The sequence below is a fragment of the Temnothorax longispinosus genome, chromosome 4 (genome assembly GCF_030848805.1).
Source record: "Temnothorax longispinosus isolate EJ_2023e chromosome 4, Tlon_JGU_v1, whole genome shotgun sequence".
NCBI classification, from domain to species: domain Eukaryota; kingdom Metazoa; phylum Arthropoda; class Insecta; order Hymenoptera; family Formicidae; genus Temnothorax; species Temnothorax longispinosus.
This window is the reverse complement of record NC_092361.1, coordinates 2,888,143-2,910,477: the sequence shown is the minus strand read 5'-3', so window position 1 is coordinate 2,910,477 and position 22,335 is coordinate 2,888,143. Positions and strand designations below refer to the sequence as shown.

Here is a 22,335-nt window from a genome sequence, read left to right as displayed (position 1 = left end):
GGTTCTGTCTCGCGTTATAGCCGTCCATATATAAAATGTCTCGCGAGGAATCCGTCAGACTTTAGGAATGCGTTATTCGAATGATTTTAAGCAGAAGGAGTCATACAAATGCGATTCCATCGGAAAGGTTGCACGAGATATTCTTCGAATAAATTCTTTGTATTCTTAAATAAATTTCCTTTTGGAGACAGTCACTGAAAAAAAGGAAACTATATTTAGTACAAAGCCAGAAATTTGAGTTCTGTTACTTTTTCTTATTTGAAATTATTTAAATAACGTAAATCCGAAATATTTTTTTTTCCTGGAATATACAATTAAAACATCTTTACATATTTTGCAACGAATTTCGTACATATTATTATTTCTAGATTTAATTATATTATATATCTCAATTTATGTAAAAATTAATTTGCATCATAACGATGCATTTTATATTTCTTTTTATTTAACATATATAATCATTAATAAATCGGTTTCTTCTGATAACGTTATACAAAGAAATATAGATAATTACTAATAAATACAATGTCATACATACTAATTTTTAATTCTGTTCAGTCTTACGAAAGAGAATAATAAACAATTCTGTTTTATTTACGCACTCGTGCAAGATTATTCGATTATATGAGCAGCTTTATATGAAAATTATGCGGTCGCTAGGACAGAAGCAAAGCCTTTATCTCGAGCTTTATTTATATCATAAAGAAATTATCTTGTACATCTCTCAGTTCAAATATCAACTAACGATAAATTTGCAGTTGTGCAAATTAAAGAATCCGCTTTCACATTAAACGCGGCTGTATTTATTTGTTGATAATAGACACTTATCACCGGACAGAAACAATCGTTTCTCGATTACTATGTTCGATATTCTAGCCGTGCAATTTCCGCGCTGATCGTTAATCGTTCCGCGTTCCGGTCGCGAGAATTTCCAATTTCCATGACCGCGTTAGTAAAGTCGGCGCGAAAACTGGATTATTTGAGTGCGAGCGTGACTATTCCACCTTCGAGCTACAAGTGACAGCGAAGAGAATCGCGATTTTATATTAGCGACCATATAAAATAACCTGATATAATGGTACAATAGGATGCGAGAGAAATTGGAAATCTAACCGTGAACATTAGCGAGAGGGAAATTATTTTTGTCATTTTTTTTTCTTTCTTTTAAGTCCGTGTTTTATTGAGAGGTCTTTCAAGGCTACGTAAAATTTGCCGACAAGATAAAATTTCGTGAAGACTTGGCGTAAAACTTTTCTCATTTATCTCACACAGATTGGAAGTCATCCTCGCGTGAATGTGAATAATCTTTTATGCGCTCGGAATATTTATTGCGAGATTTGACGTACTTCAATTGGGTCTTATTCCTTTACGTCGCGCGCAAGGATTCAGCGATGAAAGCGTAAAGAATGTTGCTCTTGGCTATTTCGTATGAACACTCTTTCTAGGAAGATCTTCCTAACAAGATCTTTTTGAGACTCCTTGTTGAATAGCTTCAGCTTTAGCCAAGATCCAACGTGTAATTAAGCTTCTTTAATGGGTTAAAAATAAAAATACAGTTTATTAAAATTTAAAGTAAACGTGACGTCGCAATTTTCCGGAATGCAAATCCACTTGGTTTACTCTGATAAAAATGTCGTTTGTTCTTTGCACTTTTCGGTCGCGCAGTTTTGCTTTCTTTATCAGTATTAAATCGATATTTTTTTCAACGTTATTTTTCTTGATTTATCAGGAAACCTCACGTGTAGCCCTGTGTGGATATTCAATTAATTCACATTCTTTTTATAAAATTCATTTGAAAATTAAAATAAAAATATTGAAAAGTCCAAACACACACACAAAGAGCTGCGTAAATACTTTACCTGATGTCTATTATAAAATCCATCGTATATTTCTAAGATGACTCGTTCGCAAAAAGGCTTCGGTACTCTTTGTACCTTTATAAGGACATAATATCGACTTAGCGTAACATGCGTAATTGAAAGAGCTGACAGCGAAAATCTCATTTTTCCCCCGAAGTCGCTATTATTCCTCAGTAATGGAAAAGTTATTAAAGGTTTTCCGCCTTTGAACTTTCTCGCCGTTCTTTAATCATCGTGAAATTAGCGAATTTTCTGTCGCTCCTTGTATAGTTCCCGCTATTTGCGTCAAAGTATTAATATGCAATAAGCTTCGTAGGCTCTTTAAACTCGTTAGAAACTACTTGCGGTACTTGCGTAAGCGTTAGACTCAAGCCCAAAGTATTAACGATAATGAATATTGTAAAATGTAAATAATTATTATATTTGTGGAGTAGTGCAAAATATGGAGTAATTTTTTTACGTATTTTTCCGGAAAATGATTATGCTTTTTCTATTTCGTCGTCTCTATCGTTCATTCTTGCTACCAAGCGTCCTTTACTTCAGGTAATTTGTTAGAATCGCTCGTGTAAAAGTGTATTCTTTAGTAAGTTTTTTAAATGTAATTACAAGCTATATAGCGTGGAAATATAGAACGTAACAAAGCGCTCCTTCTTCTTACGGTGTTTTGCTAATTATCGCGGCCTTTCTTCTCGCGTATCGCAACCTGAATATCTCATGTTTATTCTCATCTTATGAATTATTCATTTGCATAAACGTAAGCGCGGGTCTTACCGAGCGAAATGCGTACCATTTTCAGTTGTTATATGATCCCGGCTATTACGTCCGTGGTCCAATACTACCGTGCATAATATCTTGACGTTACGTCAACCCAATACTTTCTTCTCGCCAACAAAAGGAACGTCCATTTGTTTTGAGCACATATGACTCACATAAGAATCCCGGTGCTCCTTGTTTGTCGAGGTGACGTCCACGTAAATGTGCTCTGAAAGCAAGATGATATGTATATCAGCTTAGCGAGAAAGGAAAGTTCAGACGTTGATAAATTAACGCAATCTTTACTGGGATGAGATAGAAAGTTTGTTATTCTTTATAATTTATTATTTAGAAATCAATTATTCTTTTGAAAAATAAATGTTTAAAAATTAAACTAAATACCTGAGTAGATAAACTTCTTTTACGTCAATTGCCAATGGCGCATGTCAGCATTTTAACGAGACAACTTTTAATATATACTTTTAATATACGTCAAGCTAAAATGCTTTTGGTAAAAACTTTGACATGCTATTAACAATAACGAAGAGAATGATTTTTAAAAATTGTTTTTCAACATTTTTTTTTGTTTCCTAATATACGGCGCTTACTTTTATGAATGAAAACTGTGTCAATTCATCACGCTGCTGCTTTCAATTTTTGTTGGAAAAATTGAACTACGGCGCTCTTTATTTATTGAGACCTATATCTCTCGCCTATATCTATAACTTTATAACTTTACTATTTTATCCATGCTTTTACAGAGAGGAAAAATTATGTTGTATTTATTTAACAAATAAACGACTATTGGAAAAATAGGTCTTTGAAATCATTAGTTTTAATAAAATGTCATGTGTACGCGAGATTGAAAGGTAGAAGCTTCGAATCTACAAAATAATGGAGTCCTTGGCACGCTTAACTTATTTACAGCGCATTTTCATTAACCTTGTCAATTCTAATTTTAACAGTATTTCTAACAACGCGATATCGCGTTCATACTATGCAGTCATGACTTAATCCAGTTATTTATTAGTCGACGATTTTTTTTAAACAAATAGTATTAATATGAAATTTCCATAACATATCTCAGTTTTTCTTTAACATTCAATTTTAATGAGATTTTTGTGCAGTTCTCTTTTAAATAGTATAGTGTATCGCTTAATTACATTTTTGCGACTGTCACATATACGATTTATAATAAAAATGATTAGAGTCGAAAATGTTGCTATATTTGAATAAAAATAAGTTTTGACGTTATATGAATTAAATTAGAAAATTAATATTATTTAATAAAAATCTAAATGCTACTATCGACTAAAGGAACAATTAATCTTTTGTGCAAAATATATTACTCTCATATTTCTAGCTGTGCTATTTACTTTTTATTTGCTATATTCTTGTTTTTACAGATTTTTCTGATATTCTAGAAAAATTATTGTTCCAAGATATGAACTATTCTATTTTAAACAAATAATAATTTATAATTTTTTTTATTTTGATCGAGCAAAAAATAACTTGAACTCTTCTTCCAAATTGACACATTAGTTTTTGGAATTTCTTATACTTGTCTTCTTTTATATATTTTGCTCGTTTGATTAAATTCGCTAGGTCACGTTTTTCTTCTTTCAAACGCACTACCTTGACCCGACTACGGTAGAGAGAAATCGAAGCGTACGCTCTTTAATTCCGATTAAAGGCGGGGACTTGCGAATCGCTAATAGCGGACAAGGTTGTCTCCCTCTCTCACCGGAGTGGAATTTTTCGTATTTATTAGAACTTCGTCTAAAATCGTCTGTTCACGAAAGCGGACGCGATAAATTGAAGCGCCGGGGTTTCGTCCGGGATTTATACCGGAGAACGTGGCTCACGTGACCGAGTCATTGAGGCTGCGCTTTGGTTACACACGGCGGCCGATTTCTCGTTTAGATCGACGGGAGTGGTGCCAAGCGCTCGCGTGTAAATCCATCGATTCCGTGAGGCTGGCGCTGCATAGGATCACTTCAGCCGTAATTCATTCCGTTATGTGCATAATCGAAATTCTCATCGCGGATATTCTAACCGTGTTTTAAAAATCTAACGACACCGCTTATTGTCGTTAATATTACGGTGTACTGATAAAAAACCTATACCTTAAGAATTTTACTATTTTGTTATCTTTAATATCACGCGAATATGACGTGACGACGAGAAACAGAATCTTTGTCGCGTTCTTTGTTAAAACCGCTCACACCAGTCTGTTTTAATACATGCACTTACGAAAATAAAGTCTCCGGAACTTGTACAGGTTTCGTTAGACGGGATTTCCCAATCGGTGCCGCTTGCGAGAATCGCCAAAATTGTGCTGCTTTGAAGCTCTTAAGTAAATCGATCTCCGCTTTCGATCGATTTACTTAAGAGTTTCAAAGCGGCACTTATGCACCGTGCTGAAATACATTCTCCTCGGCAGATTTATGCCGATTTATTTATGCATCTGGCGTGAAGTACGTTTACAGTTTGTTTTCACACTTTGCACACGTATATGCAGCTCCGAAATTTCGCCTCCGAGGAAGTGCCCGCCGACCAACCGAAAAACAGCGACTTCGTGATTTCCACGTATCTGCATTTTCATGTACTATTTTTCCCCTCGGAGATTCGGCAACTCTCCGAAATTCCCATGATTTGCATTCACCGCGACGCGTATGATCGTATTCGTATTCGTAACGACGTACTCTTCGAAATGGTGCTCGTAAAGTTTACTCCAGTTTAACGGTAATCTCGTGAAAAGGTCAAGATAAAAATGAGTTTTACCCCATCGCCGTAGCTCAACGCGCATATCCGAATACTCCGAAACTAGCTAGCTTTCTTCCAGGGAAAACGAAAAGGTTTATGGCGATATTGTATGCAAATGGTCATTTTTTATGATCTGATCGAACTCATCCTAGCGAGGTTTCATGAGAGAGAGAGAGGGAGAGAGAGAGAGAGAGAGAAAGTGAAAAACAGTTGATTTACCAAGAACTGATTCCCTGGGGAAGGATGCCTTTGTAAGCGTCGTTGCCTCCTCAAAGAAAATCGATACTTTGAATTAATTGACCTACATCGACAGCGAGAACTCGTGACCTCATCGTTCGATGCGAATAAACCGATTGGTTACACACGCGGTTACCATGTTACTGCATGCCGTAACAAATATACGCTAATAATGAAATCAACGTGTATATAACGTATATAATTGAACATGGTATATCTGTACCTCAGAGATAACGAATCGTATCTCCATTATTAGGAATTTAGAGAAAACAGAATTTAAATTTTATTAAACACGAAACATTTATTGTTATCGACTAACGATTGGCAATGTATACAAAACGCTGCGACGTTTCGACCCTTGGATTGGGCCTTTTTCAAGCAATAATTGTTTATTCCGCCAATGAGTATCAAACACGAAACATTTATTGTTATCGACTAACGATTGGTCGTTAAATTTTATTATTTCTATTTAAATTTCCAATACGACTTTTTCAAAAATATATTGTATTTTAGGAATTAATAATAATGGACATAAGACTCTTTACTATTGTATAATTTTAACTTCTGGTATATTGGAAAAAGTATTAACTCTAATTCTGACAAAAACTGGAGAGACTCTAAAGTACAGATATGTATTTTCAAGGCGTTTATGTTTTATATGACGTTGTAATACTTCTCTTTTGATTTCCTGATATAATAAAAGACAAAAATCTCGAGATATTTATTTCTAATTATTAACTTTTATTTATTTACTTATTATACCAAGCTTATCTTACTCTTCATTTCATAGTTTATCTAATATGTTTGTGAGAGAATGCGTAGTTTCTAATTTGATAAATTATTAAAATTAAAAGATGCTAATTTTATTATTTTATTTTATAACTCTACGATAAACTTGCTGCGGCGAAACTATCTTTAATACGAGTACATTACCACGGTGCTCCGTTATTAAAATGCCGCTATGCTATGACCGCCGCGAATGTACTCTGCTATAATATGAACGGTAAAGCAAACTAGAAAATTTTCCATCGTCATCGGCCGTCTGTAACCCAGCATTAATCTACCTTTTTCATTTTCGAAATGTTCGCGCCAAACATTTACTCGTGTTTTTCGCACTCAATCTCGTCCGTTTTCACAACGATTCGAACCAATTATTACCGTCCACGGTCCGTTGCGTAAAAAACGTCTGTCTCGCTCGTTTTATTTTCGTCATTTATCGCTCGGACGTGGCATGCGAGGAGTTCGCTCGCTGGTAAAAACTAGTATTGACTTGTTCAAGTCGAGACCTAAGTGGACTTGTGTATAGCCAGATTATTAGCACAACGCCGTACTATGTATTCGTCGTGGAAAAAAATTCAAAGCTTCGTAAATTTCGTCGTGCCGATAGAGACCGCGCAAGTTAATTGGCAGGATTGTAAATAAGAAAACGCAATGGATGAATCATTGCCCGACAATCATGTGCTTCGCGTTGCCCCGATTGTTAACGCGCGGACGAACGCGCGGACTCGCGCGGTCTTTTCGCAAGACCACGACGACGGACGCGGGAAAGAAATCGCGCGACGTTAACAGCGTCGATCGTTCCGAGAGGAGGATTCAATAAACGCTATCACGCCCGGCCGTTTAACCTTTTCCTCGCAGGTTCAAGGAACCTTCGTACGGCCGTATCGCCGAGCGTCGTGTATCATGCACGCCGCGCGTGATTGCTTGACGTAAATAAATTGCCGATCCCCACGAAAATACTTTTGCGAGACGCGGCGAGATGCTGTGCGAATCCGTCGGGATCTTAACGATCCGCAAGAATCGTTTGCGTAATGATATATTGCTGATTGATAGTTATATACTCCTATTGAGCCTATTAATTTTTCTCAGGCCTTGCCTGCCTCGCGTCCGTGATATTCTTAGGATACATTTGTTGACGGTTCAATCGAGGATATTCTTTTAAATCGAGTCTGCGAAGTTTGACCGTTCAACTCGTGGAACTTAAGAAGTTGCTATATTAATTCTGCAATCTCATATCAATCTAGTAACATTATGTAAAATCGAACAAGACTTTTTAAAGAGATGCACGCGTAAAGCCCGTATCAGACTACGGATTGGGATTGAGATTTGATTGAAATTTAATCAATCAGAATAGAGAAAACTGATCTCAAGTTTAGTGAATTTTGCTCTGATTGATCAAATTTCAATCTAATCTCAATCCCAATTTGTAGTCTGATACGGGCTTTAGGGATACAGTTTCTCACAAACGCGATTGAGATATTATTGCTGCAATGTGTTTCGGTCTGACTGTCGTTCTTACAGTCAGCCGATGTTATGTCAGCAGACACGTTGCTCTCGTTCTCGTATGTACTTATTTTCATATTATTGCGTTGTTGATTTGTACATTCACTTTTCCTAGGAAACAATCGTGTATCGTCTGTGCTCATTATACGAATGTGCGCATTTTCGTTGTTATTGTCAATTGGCCAAAAGCCATTTCAAGGTGGATTATAGTTGCAAACTACGAAACGGTGAATGAACTGCAACAAATGTGATGTGAGCCAGGAGAATCACAAGAAATCACGTATTTTGCTTGAATAAATATACATTTGTATAAATAAAAACGCAAGTGTGTCGTATACGTTCACTATTCTTAATTATTAAGAAACAAATGATAACACACGATGTAAAATGGCGAATGGATATGCACGTAGCTAATTGGAGCACTTTTATTAAATAGCTTAATTATGCTCCATAATAACGCATAAATGTTAGATAAAAATATAATTAGGCGAAAAGTGCATTCTATTGCAGAAAAAACTATAGTAATTTTAAATGGCGATAGACGATATTTGAACGATCAGATCAGCTAAAGTACTAAGCTAAACTCGACTTTTGTGGGACGATAACTTCTATTGAATAATACATTTACCTGAGATAGCTACTCCATGTAAGCCTATTTTGCGCCAAATTCTATGAATCCTTCGACGAGAAAGGGAGCTTTTGCTTGTCACCGTACGAGCTTATCCCTTGTGTCTGACCACAGGAATTTTTATCTACTGCCCGAACGCAGTCGGACGACTGTCAAGAAGTTCCCGCCACTACTGCCGAGCTCTTGTGTAATTGGTTTAAAATAATTTGTCGCCGTTACACCATAATTATGTACAATTTTTTGCAATACATATGTAATAGGAATATATAATCTCTTTGAATTATTTATTCGCCACATCCACATTATTCAAAAAGCAATAGGTACTCCAAGAAATACATTTTAAATATTTATTTTTTCACATTATTTACATATATTTATATGTATACACTACACATATTACATATTTTTATTACAATTTACAATCAATTTGTATTGTTAAGATCAATTGTGGTAGACATTTAAAACAAATATATTGAAGTGCATAATAAGAAACATAATTTATTCGTTGATGAAATGAATTTTATTGTTATCAACACTCTTATATACGCGTCGCATTTCCAAAATTGTTGCCATTTTTGTTTAAATAATTCACCGTGTTTGAGTAATTTTAGGACTTGGATTTATCCTATACGATTTTTAATTAAATGAAGTAATAGAATTTATTATATCAAATATAGTGGCTAGAGGCATGTTAGAAATATTCGGTACGAGTTTGAACAGAAACATTACTGCTAGTATGAAATTGACTACCATTTTGACAAGACACGACAACATTTTCTCTTCGTACTCCAAAAAGCAGTTGTAAGACTCCGTCATTGCAGTTGTATATTCCTCGGGAGCAAATTGGTTAATTATTTTGAACAATATGTAAAACAGACTTTTAATATATTTCATTATGTCTGTGTCCATCATGTCTGTAAGGCTTTTTGTTATCGATTCCTCCAGATTGCTTGCGATTAAATCTGTGGTCTTGTCCGGCACTGAAAAGTGTCGAAATCTCATCAATCTTACATGATAGCGATTTAAAATATAACGAATAATAATCTAGTATGTAGAATTTCCGATTGGAATAGATCTGCAGAGTTTTTTATGTACTAAAATTTATTTCATTAAAACCCCTTTTTTATTAAAAATTTATTTTTTGTTGAAATGAATAAGAAAACTTGTTGACACAAGACATTATATTATGCAATACACTTGATGGGAATATAAATTTAAAATTTTCTAATTTTTTAAATGTGTAATTCCATGCAATTTAAATTGAACAAGATACAAAATAAAATAATTTACGTTACAGTTTTTATTCGCAATTAAATATGTGGCAAGCTACATGCCACAATAATGTCTCAGTGATTATTTATTATTATACGCTATTATTATATTACTATAATTACTTCATTTTATGTCTTATTCGGATTAATTTGCATGGTATGTATTACATAACAGATTGCGGCAGAAAATTCGTGATAAGTGTTATACATGATGATTATTATTTTCTCTTGAACTTACCAGCTTGGACATAGACCACGACGAAAGCCAAGATCAACAGATGTAAATTCTTATACCCCATGCTTCTAACTAGTGTTACTGACAGCATATACGAGCGCAACTTACTGCATTAATGGGACCCATGTCGTTTACTCGGCGGTATTTATAAGAATGTCGATAATGCAAAACAATTACTAGCTTATCGCTTGCGTAGATATACGTACTTCTGTACTTCTCATAGGTTCGTGCATTTCATGCAAAAATACAAGTTTCGCGAAATGCGATTTCGTAAAATAATTTTCTACAAAAAAAAGTTTAAATTTTTTAAAGCAGTTTCATGAATTTGTATTCATGAATTGTAAAGATTGCAAAAGATTGATAATTAATTGTTTAGATTATGATGCGCAATGAGTTAAAATACTCTCTAAATCTGAATCAGTGTAAAGTATGCCACTTTTCATGAATCATGACATGACGTGGCATACTTTACACTGATATCAGTGACTATTCAATAGGTGCTTTCCATTTACATCAAAACTCAGATAATTCTCACTTGTGACGTCGTTCTATTCTTTTTGGCAAATAATGAATAATAAAGACAGAATGACATCACAAGTGAGAATTATCTGAGTTTTGATGTAAATGGAAAGCAACTATTGATTCATAGTATTATTCACTGATTCAGATTTAGAGAGTAGATTCAAAGTTTTCAATTTTCTTGTCAGATCTATATTTTATGTGAAGAGATGCGCGTTTCAATCTGTCTTTTTTTAATTAGAACTTCTAATTCTGATCATTCAATCTTTATATAATAATATCGTGATCAAAGCGATTTTATGAAAAATTTCTAATAGATTATTTTTTAGTATATCAGGGGAAAATGACAAAACTTTTCTTATGCACGTATTTTCTTCCGTGATTTTATCACGAAAATAAACGTGAAATTTGATTGTTATTCTTATTTGGAAGTTAAGGAATGTTGCAAATAATTGTCACGCGTGCAACGTTGAATATCGTTTCTGACTCATTCTTATCATTAACCTTATCTGCATTGTGCAATTTTTTTATCCTTACTTGTTAGTGACAGAGAAAAAGAGAATTCGAAGGACAGGCATTCCATTAAGTAATAACCGAGGTAATAACGAATAATAACAACATTTATTTGCACGTGACATATTGCATCATTTTACTATTTCTTGATAAAATTTTTAAAAACGATTGTACAAAAATGAGGAAAATTTGTCCCAGAAATTTTTATTTCGTTTGTTTTAAATATTTTTCGTCGGAGTACTGTTTTTATGCTTTCATATAAAACGTTTAAGTTTATCCAAATTATTTAATTAGAAATCTCGAAGATTGCGGTGGGAATCGTACTTGACTTTAAGAATCTCAGCGCAATCTACTCCTAAAACTTTTCATAAAATATACCTCAAACTTGGCTAGATATAATATTGATCGGAAACTTTAGTTTAGTAGCTCCTCCTTAACTCAACTTTTCGAAAATTTTAAACGACAGGAATCACAAATCTAATTTTCAGTGACTTTTCTACGTACGCCGTTTTAAACTCGGAAGTTAGGATCGATCGGATCCATTCGTTTTTCTTATCGACGATGCAAGGCTTCCGCTTTTGTCCGATAAGCTTGAAAGAACCAGTTCGCTTTTCGTAAATATTTTTTATGAAAATTACCGCGGAACAGATAATGTTAGATAAAGAGAGACATGCAGATGAGACATGTAATTAGTTACATATAATTAAATTACAAAATAATTCAGCATCAATCTCCCGTTCGCGCGTTCATGTTTTATTCTCAGAATCATATTTTCACGAATTTGTTCTGGTGAAATATTTGTTTTGCATAAACATTATTTCCGGTTATTTTAAATTTTACAGAGAACTTTGCAGAGAGCGCACATTTCTGATAATGATAATTCCCGAAAACAAGTTGGATAATAGTGGTCTAATATCAAGTCGATCTTTTCGTTGATCGGCGCAAAAAGAGAGAAACATCTCTGTGCATATCCCAAAATCCATAGTATTGCCATCTCGCCAAGGAGACATAGCGCCTGGAGCTGTAACGCTCCATATATGGACTTATTCCTTCAGTGTGATATTTATTTTTAACATAAGATATTCTCGATAGCTGCGCCTTCGACATTCTCGTTAAAATATAGTTTGCTCTATAAATTAAATAAGGAATAGGCTACAGATTTATTCGCAAAGGGCTTTTTATTATTAATTATTTATACTTCAATAATTGACGATATCTCCACGATAATTGCTTTTATTAACACTAAAACTACCGAAGAGGTCAAAATGAAAAAAAAAAAGAGAAAACACATAGAATATTAATTATCTGCATATGTCATTAAAAGTCAGAGAAAATTTCTGAAATTGTGATATTTAAAAAATGAATAATAATTATTTTAGAAAATGTCAAACAAGTCATTTTGACCGTTAATTGGTAGTGCTAGTGTTAAAAAAAATATATTTTACGAACAGACCTCGTCCAAATGGAGATCCATAACTGAAAAAATAATTTTGTATAACGTTTTCATATATTTATACGGCAGATAAAAGTGATGCGTATGAAAACTGCTTTGGGCGTGAAATCCGCCGTAAGCGTGGGATGCAATTGACTCTGATTGCATTCGATTGCGCGCAGCATGGCTGAGGAGTCAGTCAAAAAACCGCCACAGGTGCATATTGCACATATCTATCGTCGTCTCGTTCGTATGCAAATGTCGGGTCAGCTGCTTTTATTATTACGAGCGATATCTGTCGCGGCTGTTGTATTAGCTGATCGTCATTTATCGTCTATGCATTCCATTCCACTCTCGTGTGCAGTATGTGTTGCAGGCAGCGTAAACGCATGCACCATATATCGATAAACGGTTTCTATGAACATAGCGGTATTAAAAAGAAATTCCGCTTATGTTTCTGACATCATCGTATGCAAAACGGCGTGTGTTCAACGACAATAAGTCTTATAACAATAATACCTTATGATAACGTAACATAAGAGGCTTTATTACGGATATTTACCGTCAAACGTATTGTATTTTGGTTGTATATGTAGAACGATTAGTTATGTAATACGAAAAAAAATGTGCTGAAATCGCACACTGCGATCGGAGAAATATCCTTGCGTATCTTCCTTGCTATAGCCATGCTTTATCTCGTATTTACATACGGATTTAACCAGGAGAAAGGGGGAAATATGAATTGGCGTGTTGTGTAAGAAACGACCGTATCTATAGTCTACTTTAAAAGCGAATCTCGCTATTCTTATGTTTATTGCACTGCGCAGATCGTGATATCATTGTTTAAATAAATGATATGAATTTAGATGCACTAGAACGCTTTTAACTTGTTAATTTATATTCAAAGTAATAAAATTGTTAACGAGCTATTATTTTTTTAAAATATATTTATATATATTTTTTTTTTAAATAAAAGGTATAACAAAGGTAAAAGCACGTATATTGAAGATTTAAATATTTTAAACGTGAATTATATTCTAATAATATAAAAATATTCTTTTTATTTTATAAATATACAAATTTTTTCCAGATTTTTTCATATCATGGATTTATAATGATATCTCTTTTCAGTATATTATTAGTTTTCGGTATATTACTGCATTTGAGACATTCATATAATTGTAAAGTTGCATTTTTTCTCATTTAGCATCCAATATTCTTATCGCGTTACGGTCGCGTTTTTCCCCGCGAATCGTTCTGTTTAATAATGTCGATAAAACGGAATGATTCGTTGACAAGTCGTCAAAAGCGTATCAAGTTTATTAATTATCGCGAATAACCGAACCGCGAACATTGATTGGTAACAATACTTGTCAAAAATCAGTCGTAAAAACGATGACATAATTTCCATCTATAAAAACGAAGAACCGCAAAAAGTTCCTAAGTAGGTCGACCGCATAACTTGGGAATTGAATGAAGGGCGCGCAATCTTATCGCGAATTTGCGTATCTTTTTTCGTCCGAGAGACAAGTATTTCGCATGCCGAGATTGCTCAATTTGCGAAAGCGCACGGAGAGTTCAGAGCTTGATTTACGACCTGCGACACGCGCTCGGTGTAATTTGTTTAAACGTCGATAAAGTTATTTACGTTATCATGTGTACATCTAGATTTTGCCTTTTACTTTGTTTGGCTGCGGTATTTCGGTATATAGGAATGCGAGCCGTCTCGAATTGCGTGGTTCTTGATGAGCCATTGTAGTCGAACAAGTGGCGTCCGCTTTCGATCGAAGAAGAATGTCTGACAGGTGCGGAGAAAAGTTCGCGGAAAATAAACCGCGCTCACTTCTCTGAAGCAAGAAATTATTTTTCCCTGTCGCGTATAGGAGGATGTTACCACTCCCCCAATTGATGATTTGAAATTGATGCTGACCATTCGCTAAGGTGATTCGAAGATCGTAGAAAGAACAGTTAAATGATGATGAGCAGATAAAGTTGGTTATATACCTCTCCGAGCCTAATCCTTCAGAAAAAGATTTTTCTCTTTGTATCTCGTCAATGTCTCTCTTGAAAGCAATTTTTATCATCAGAACGTCCCTAAAAGATATTTCCGTCCGTTATTTTCGTAGCTAATATCTTACACGGATTTCAATCGTGCATAAACGTGTTGAAATTATTTTAGATAACCGAGCCATCGGCTTGTAGATATCATTATCATAAAAGACTTTTACAGACTAGAGATAACGGGAGCGGCAAATACGCGGTAAATGACGTAAATGTTACTTGACGTACTCTCGGGGAGAAGCTTTCATTTGTAGATACGAGCGCTCATCCCGGAAACAGATTACTGTAATTATCTTTATGGTACATCGATTTATTGCCATCATCTGCGTTTTCGTATCGTTCTGCGTGCGAACGCGCGCGGGTCAAATGTATATACTTGAACCGAGCGAGGATGTGTGCAGCTTTGGTATCGTGACACATTCGCGTCCCTGAGGCACGACTATCATCGTATTACGTGTATACGCGTTGTCTGCAAGATGCATTATCGGATAGAAATGATCAAATAATGCTAATTAATCGACGTCGTATAATTTATACATATAATGTATATCACGTTATTTGTCTTACAGCTATAATTTTTGCATGCAGTATACACCAAGTGAAAATTAAATTGTTCGTATATGTATCGTAAATAATTTTATATACTCTTGCAGATATTTCTTTCTTTACATTTTAATCGTTTGTTTATTTGACTAATTGTGACAAATTTTTGTGACATATATATATTGTATGTACATATATAATAACTGCATTTATCTTTTCTCTTATACATCTTCTTTCTGATAAATTGCATAAAAATAGAAAGGGCGCATTGTATGTATATGGAGATAAGCTTAATTTTTATTGGGTAATACTAATTAACGTAAGATAATATGAGCATACTCCTTCTCGTCTTTGGAAACCACGCTCGTAGACTGTTTGTCTCCGCTGCATGATTCATGACTTCACCATGTCATGGATGAATTAATTATTGTCCGTAAAGTAGTGTGAAGCGATGTCAGGTGTGCAAGAACATGCAAATATGCAAATATAGCGTAAGATGGAGTAATAAATGTGCTCCTCTTATGTTATCAAAAATGTCAAAGCTCTTTATGATTCCAAGTCTGATTTTATCCCTCACATTATTCTTGTTAATGTATCTGTATATCTATTTAAATGAGTTTAAATTCTTTGCATATTCAAATAAATTTAAATAAATATCTATTTATTTAAACAAAGAAAATATATATTACTTATAACAATTTTTATATTAAATGTATACTGCAAAACAATTTAACATAAAAAAACAACTCAAGAGCCATAATTAAAAATAGAATAAGCAGCATAAAATGCATAATAAAAGTGACTTACGTAATATATATGTAAAAAAAATCAGAAAGGACATAACGGAAAATTATGAAAGTGACTACTTATCCTTGGGCTCATGTAGGTAAGACTAATCAGTGGCTTGTATGTACTTACGCTTCGTCGATTAATTTTATTACTTGCGCCAGTAATAAAGGAGGGTCTTTTGAGAGATGTTCTCGCAACGCGCAGATACAGCAGATGGTTATTAATCGTGCCTCGTAAACAATGTCCGACAATGTGTGCGAGTATACACACGGACGAAGAAAACATGGCGAGCAGTACGTAAATAGGAAAATCGATCGACCTATTCTTCCCGAGTAACGAATTCCGTCTCCATTTGTGCGAATTGCTTGTTATTTTTATCATTGTTTGCTCCATTTATTTTTCCTTAATAATATTTTTATCGTTGTTTGCCTCGATCTATATCCGCCTTTTTTTCTTTTTTACACAATAAAATTTCGAAAAATCTTTAGTATTTGAGGATCCTTTATCTATACTCGTGATATTATTTTTACCTACTTTACTAATTTTTTAATCGATACAATCGTTGCTAAAATACCAAACGGCATTGAATTGAGTTATTAAAACAATACTGCAATGCATGTTTTGATGGACAGGAGCGGTCTTTTTTCGCACGTGCTCTTCCTTTTTTTTATTGTCAAGTATGCACGTGCCTAAATCGACGAAATTATAAAAAAAACCGGTCGATTTTATTACACGCATCAATAGTTATACACGTTTGTTATCGAATTTCAAAGATTAATTTGTTCCACGTTGATTTTGTCGTTGTATTCAGTATAAATCTGGTATACGTATTCGTATATACCCAACGAATTGAGTTTATTGCAATAGGATTGCGTGACCATGCGCGTATTGTTTTAGACATCAATGGGAAAAATCACTCAATATTCTTTTTTTTTTCCGATGAAATGTCTCCGTATTTTCATGTAAAACGTGAAAATTTACTTTTTGTGTCGGTTTTAAATCAACTTTCGAAGCGCGATCGATTACACTATTCACGGAGGTCACGCGCGATGTTTCCTAGAATTTATCAATTTTAGAAATATAAACTGTATAAATTTATTTACTTCCTTTATTGCTAAGTCATATATTTTAACAAACGGAAAAAATAAAATTTCCTCGTGTGTCTCCGTTTTTCTATATACAAATCCGAAAATATCGAATCTTGTAGAACTATTTGATTTCAATTTTATTGAGCAACTTGGCGTGTAATTCGTGCAATTCGGCATAAAGAGCCGTTTAAATATCATCGCTGAGCGTTGAACGGAAGCAGTTCAGTAAATCGTAGGAAGGATTTACGGCAAACAACGAAATATAGTAAATATACAATTAATTGGCTTCAACGTATTACCATTATTTCGATGACAAGAGTTATTTTCAGCCGCCCTTTATTCATGTACAATACAGCTTGCCATTTAATGGGAACTGCGTTCCAATTCAGAATATAATGGCACGTGAAAGATACACGTGGAGAGCGTCTATAGTTAATGCCGATGTAACACCATTGTCCACATACGCGCGCGTGGAAGGATATTTCGATGCCGGCAGTTGCGGTAGGAGTAAATCCCGAGTCCCGACAAGCTTTAATTAATAATGCAGCAATATCGTTCACACTTGTTAACAACTAATAACTACTAGTGATTGATTGGTTGATTTTGCCCAGGAAATTTATTTAAAGCAAAATTTAATTATTTTGATTCATTGAACGGACAAAATATGTTGACAAAGATAAGCAATGAATAGAAAAACGTATAACAATTAAGCCGGACAAAAATTGCGTGTTTCTATTAATTTAATTAACGTGACATACAATGATGTATGGGCTCAATGAGAGGAATAAGGAACAAGGAATTAATCATCACGTTAAAATCACATTGATTTTTTATCAATATTATTTTGGATATATTGCACGATTATTCATGGGTTAATAATCCCTGCACAAAAATTAACAATGTATTTGTTTACGCGTTTTCGTGAACTAGGATACGATGGTGGGCGGTGATTATTTTAGGCTACGAAGAAGCGATTAGCCAATGGAGTCGATACGGCAATTTTCTTGTCAAGCATTATACCCCGGAGATATTTTTCACGATCTAATCTAAAGAGATCGTGTAGAAATAATCAGCAGCTATTTAAATAAACCATTCAACTTCACGTGCTTTAATCTTGTAGTTCGTCGAATCCATCCATCATCTTCGACCGCTTTAGCATCATCGTCGTCATTATCATAATTTCTAGATACATGCGCGCGATATAGCCCTTATCTTCTGGCTGGTGGTTGTTGCACCGAGACTGCGTGTCACTGCATCTCGCGATAGATTAATTTATGATGGTGTAGTTACTCTGAATCCGCCGCGAGAAGCCATCTGCTCGAGCCGCTAACGGGATCGCGCAGTTACGTTCTCAAAATAGTTAAGATCTGTTTTGATCTCGAATTCTCGCCGGGCTCCAACCTCCGACGCATATTTCATGCCGATAGGAAGTTGTTTTCGCTCCAAGTGTAACTTCCTCCATTACACTTAAGTACCCGGATTAAGTATAACTGCGAATCTTTTCTTGCATAAAGACGCTTGCCATTGTCTGACGTTTATAACCTTTTTATGCTGAATCGAATAAAAATTATTAATATTAAAAACTTGCGCTTGTTGAATTAAATCCTGTATTATAATAATATTTATTTTCTAAATGTAGTAAAATAACTTTGCACAATTTTCTCGTGCTATGACGTCATGGTCATAGAAAATTTGTGGAAATTTTCTGAATGGCAATTTTCGTTTTTTTATCAGAACAAGGCTGAATTTTTGTGATATTAGGCTGCAATTATTGTGATACGTGGAAAACACAAAAATTTTTCCGTCGCATGTGGAGCTTGATCAATGTATAATGAATACATTATACATTTATTTAATTTAATAATAATTCGCAATATATGAAATAGTAGTACGAAAACATACAAGTTTTTTTTTCTATTTCTATAAGAAGAGCAATAGCAATATATGAGTATATCGATCAAAGCTGTACGATCGATAATTGACATATTTATGTGGATTTTTTTTTACACTTTGAGACGCTGATGGAAGTTTAAAATTAATATTGGAAAACGTAACATAAAAGATTTATAAAAAGAGTATCTTTATTATCAGTTGCAAACGAATTAATTGCTTCTTTTACATAAAAGAAAATAACAAAAATATTAAAAGCTTTTGCAGAACTAGTTTCTGTTTCGTACAAAATCTGTCATTAAGACAGAGAGAGATAAAAGTGTGCAAATTATTTATATTTTATTATATATGTTTAGTTATATATATTTAGCCACGAGAAAATGAGATTATCGAATTTCCCGAACGATTTCCCCGCGCACTGAACACGACTGTTCGCAGTGATATTGCCGATCGACGTTGAGAAACAAGATTGCGTGATCGGATACGTCAAATACATCGCAATCCGATCGCATGAGCTTCGTGATGCTTGTTCGGTGATTGTACACAATAAGTAGTCGATGTCCGCGGCACGTGTCCGCCTCGTGAGCAGCTGCTAGTAGAACAATAATAAAGATGTACGGACATTTCGCTTCTCGACTTTTTATATCATCAGCTCCTCTCCACGCGCCAAGTGTACACGGTGTTATCAGAGAGATAGATCGAGTACTTTTCAATAAAAACCGAAAGACCAATAAATTATTGCTCTCAGCAAATGATTTCATCGCATTCATCGTATCGGCTACCGAACGTATCGTGGCGAGCGTACAGTTGCGCGTGATAGAATCAAATAGCGTGTGTGCATACTTGATTACACAGCTCATTTGGAATCTCCCCGTTTGCTCGTAAAAATAGGAAATCGAAGAAGACGACAGTCTACATACCTACAACGAGAGCAGAAAAAAAAATACGAAACGAGAGAAATTATCCAAGCGCGTCGTATCGTTCGCGACAATTAAGCAGACCGCGGGGTGCGTGTGAGTTCTCCATGATTATCTCATAAATGTTATAATTGTCGTGGTCGTGGCATTATTCGGACCATGAACGTCCGTCACTTTCGAGGGCTGTCAACGTCGGCGACTCGTGTTAGCGGCGCCGCCGCGCCGACGCGAAACACGGCGCCGGCGAGCGAAATGATTTTTGTCAATAGTTACGTAACGCCTGCGAAAAAAGGCCTTTCCTTGAGAGAGGGAGGTCGCGGATGTAATAATCACTGCATCCTCGAACTTTCGCACATCTCGATCCGTGTCCGTGCAGATGCACAACGAGAAACGCGGCAAAATGTTGGAATACGCTCAGAAATAGATCGTAAATTGTCTTCGTGCAATAACGCTTATCTTATCATCCAATTGTTGTCGACGTAATCTGCATCTACTATGCATATTGAAAAAGATTAAAGATATACTGTAAAATGTAAATAAACATCTCGAGAATATGCGACGGAGCCATATTACAGAATAAATCAAAACATATCTTTTCATAAATCATCGATCGCGCTTGTCGTATCGCGCATCTTTTGTCTCGGCAAAATTTATTATGCAATTTACATACACGTCAGCAAACAAGCGGAAATCGAACGTTGAGGAGGGAATGGCGTATTCGAGGAGATGTCGGATATAGGAAATAGATTTGCGTCTTACAGACGCTTTCGGCGCTCTCCCATCGCGGGATTATCGCGATCAATGACATATTTTAAAGAGAAATTAGAAATTGAGAAAGACTTATACTACGCGATGATGAAGATTGGCCGATGTTCAATTTTCTTCATAATTTCCGCTTGACAAGAACTGATATTTTTAAGAAAATTAATCATTAACAGAAGACGGGTCTTCCTTCTTACTCTTTTATACTGAAAACTAATATATTATCCCATTGAGGATGCTGAAGATAAATTAATCGTACGTGCTGAAGTTTTCTGAATTTTCTTTTAAATTCGTACTTCGGCTGCTTCAAGTTTTTGATGTAATGGATTTTTTGGCATCAAAGACCAAAAGATATCTACTTTCTAATGGATCGGGAAATTGAAATGTCTACGTTTTACATCTACGATGTAATGGGACATCTGAGAATTATGTGTCGAAAGCAGAAAATTTATCCTAAAGAGAATATATTATATGTTTACGAGTTTTATCTCTTAAGACGATGTCCTATATATCCCATACTTCAAAAAAATATTGTTATCAAAAAAATTATATGACCCTGAGATTCATAAACAGTTAACGATTATGTAGTGAACTGTTTTTCAGTCCATTGCAGACGCGATATCAAACTAATCCAATTTAATCCCTTTATATAAGCCTCAATTATTAGCAATAATTGATGACAGAATGAGGACGCAGCTCACTAGAAAATCTGGGGTGGTAGGGATACGTACACGAGAGAAGGCACGTACACACAACGCGGTGTCGTAAATGCTTTTCTATCTGAAGATAGCCGCGTCGGAGTCAAATAATAGATAATAATAGCTATCTATTACTTGACTAGGACACTATCTTCAGAAGGTATTCAGCGCAGGTATTCAGAAGATTTGGGAAAGCATTCATGACGTCGCCGTATGTATATACGTGTGCGCGCGCTCGGAGTTTCAGACAGTAGACGAGGACAGTCACATAATGTTCTCTTTCTCTCTCTCGCGCTGTATTCTCGTTGTTCGCCAACCTAACCGGCTCGACGATTTACGGCTCCTGGCGCGCATATACGTACAGAACGTGGAAACGTTTGCCGCGCGGTAAGGAACTATTAGAATCAGATGATGAGTCGATTAGCGGCGGAAGAGGGGATATTTGGTTCCTCCGCCGCCGCTAAATTCTTCTTCTTCGCTGCCGCTGAATCTCCTCCTCTAGCGCGAGAACATTATGTGACTGTCCTCGTCTACTGTTTGAAGCTGGCCGAAGCTCCGAGCGCACACGATGTAACAATTTATTACATCAATCAAGTGTTATATATAGAACTGCAAGGTAAAAAAGTACTATCAAGCTCTATAATTGTCTCATTCATACGATTTGTGTGTACTGTGTCGTCTGATAATGCATAATAAGTAAGACTAATGGAAATAAAACGTGAGACGCATGCCGCATCGCTTATTCTCTATAGGTTGTATCTTAACCGCGAATGATTCTCGCATTAAAACACATATCGGCGATAGAACAGAGCACTAGCGATAACCGGATAGGACGAGGAGCGTAAAAATAAGTGAAATAGTTCATTACCGTGACCTTCTTCCATCCGTTAGAAGGAGGAACTGGGCTATTTCTGACGGCCCACATATGCATCGGCTGCGCAACGATCGATAATCTGGTTGCTCCTCGCGGGACATTCATGTTTTTCGTCACTGAGGCGTTAGGTGCATCGATCGTGCTTCCCCAGTTATAGGACATGTTGTTTGTTTGCGCGTTAAACCGCGAATGCGTGTGCGTGTGCCGAGCACGGAGC

The 22,335-nt window shown here is 35.3% G+C and overlaps 1 protein-coding gene and 1 long non-coding RNA gene across 22 annotated transcripts in view; one reads left to right on the top strand and one right to left on the bottom strand.

Annotated features, from left to right (window-relative positions):
• Dnc (phosphodiesterase dunce) overlaps positions 1 to 22,335 on the top strand; it is a 299,778-nt gene that overhangs the window by 258,289 nt on the left and 19,154 nt on the right. The gene's annotated exons all lie outside the window — the stretch shown is intronic.
• LOC139811241 (uncharacterized) lies at positions 59 to 10,192 on the bottom strand. The gene is made up of 4 exons (XR_011731580.1): positions 10,036 to 10,192; positions 8,527 to 9,506; positions 2,647 to 2,841; positions 59 to 194 (listed from the first exon to the last, which is right to left on the bottom strand). It is a non-coding gene; the product is annotated as an uncharacterized lncRNA (long non-coding RNA).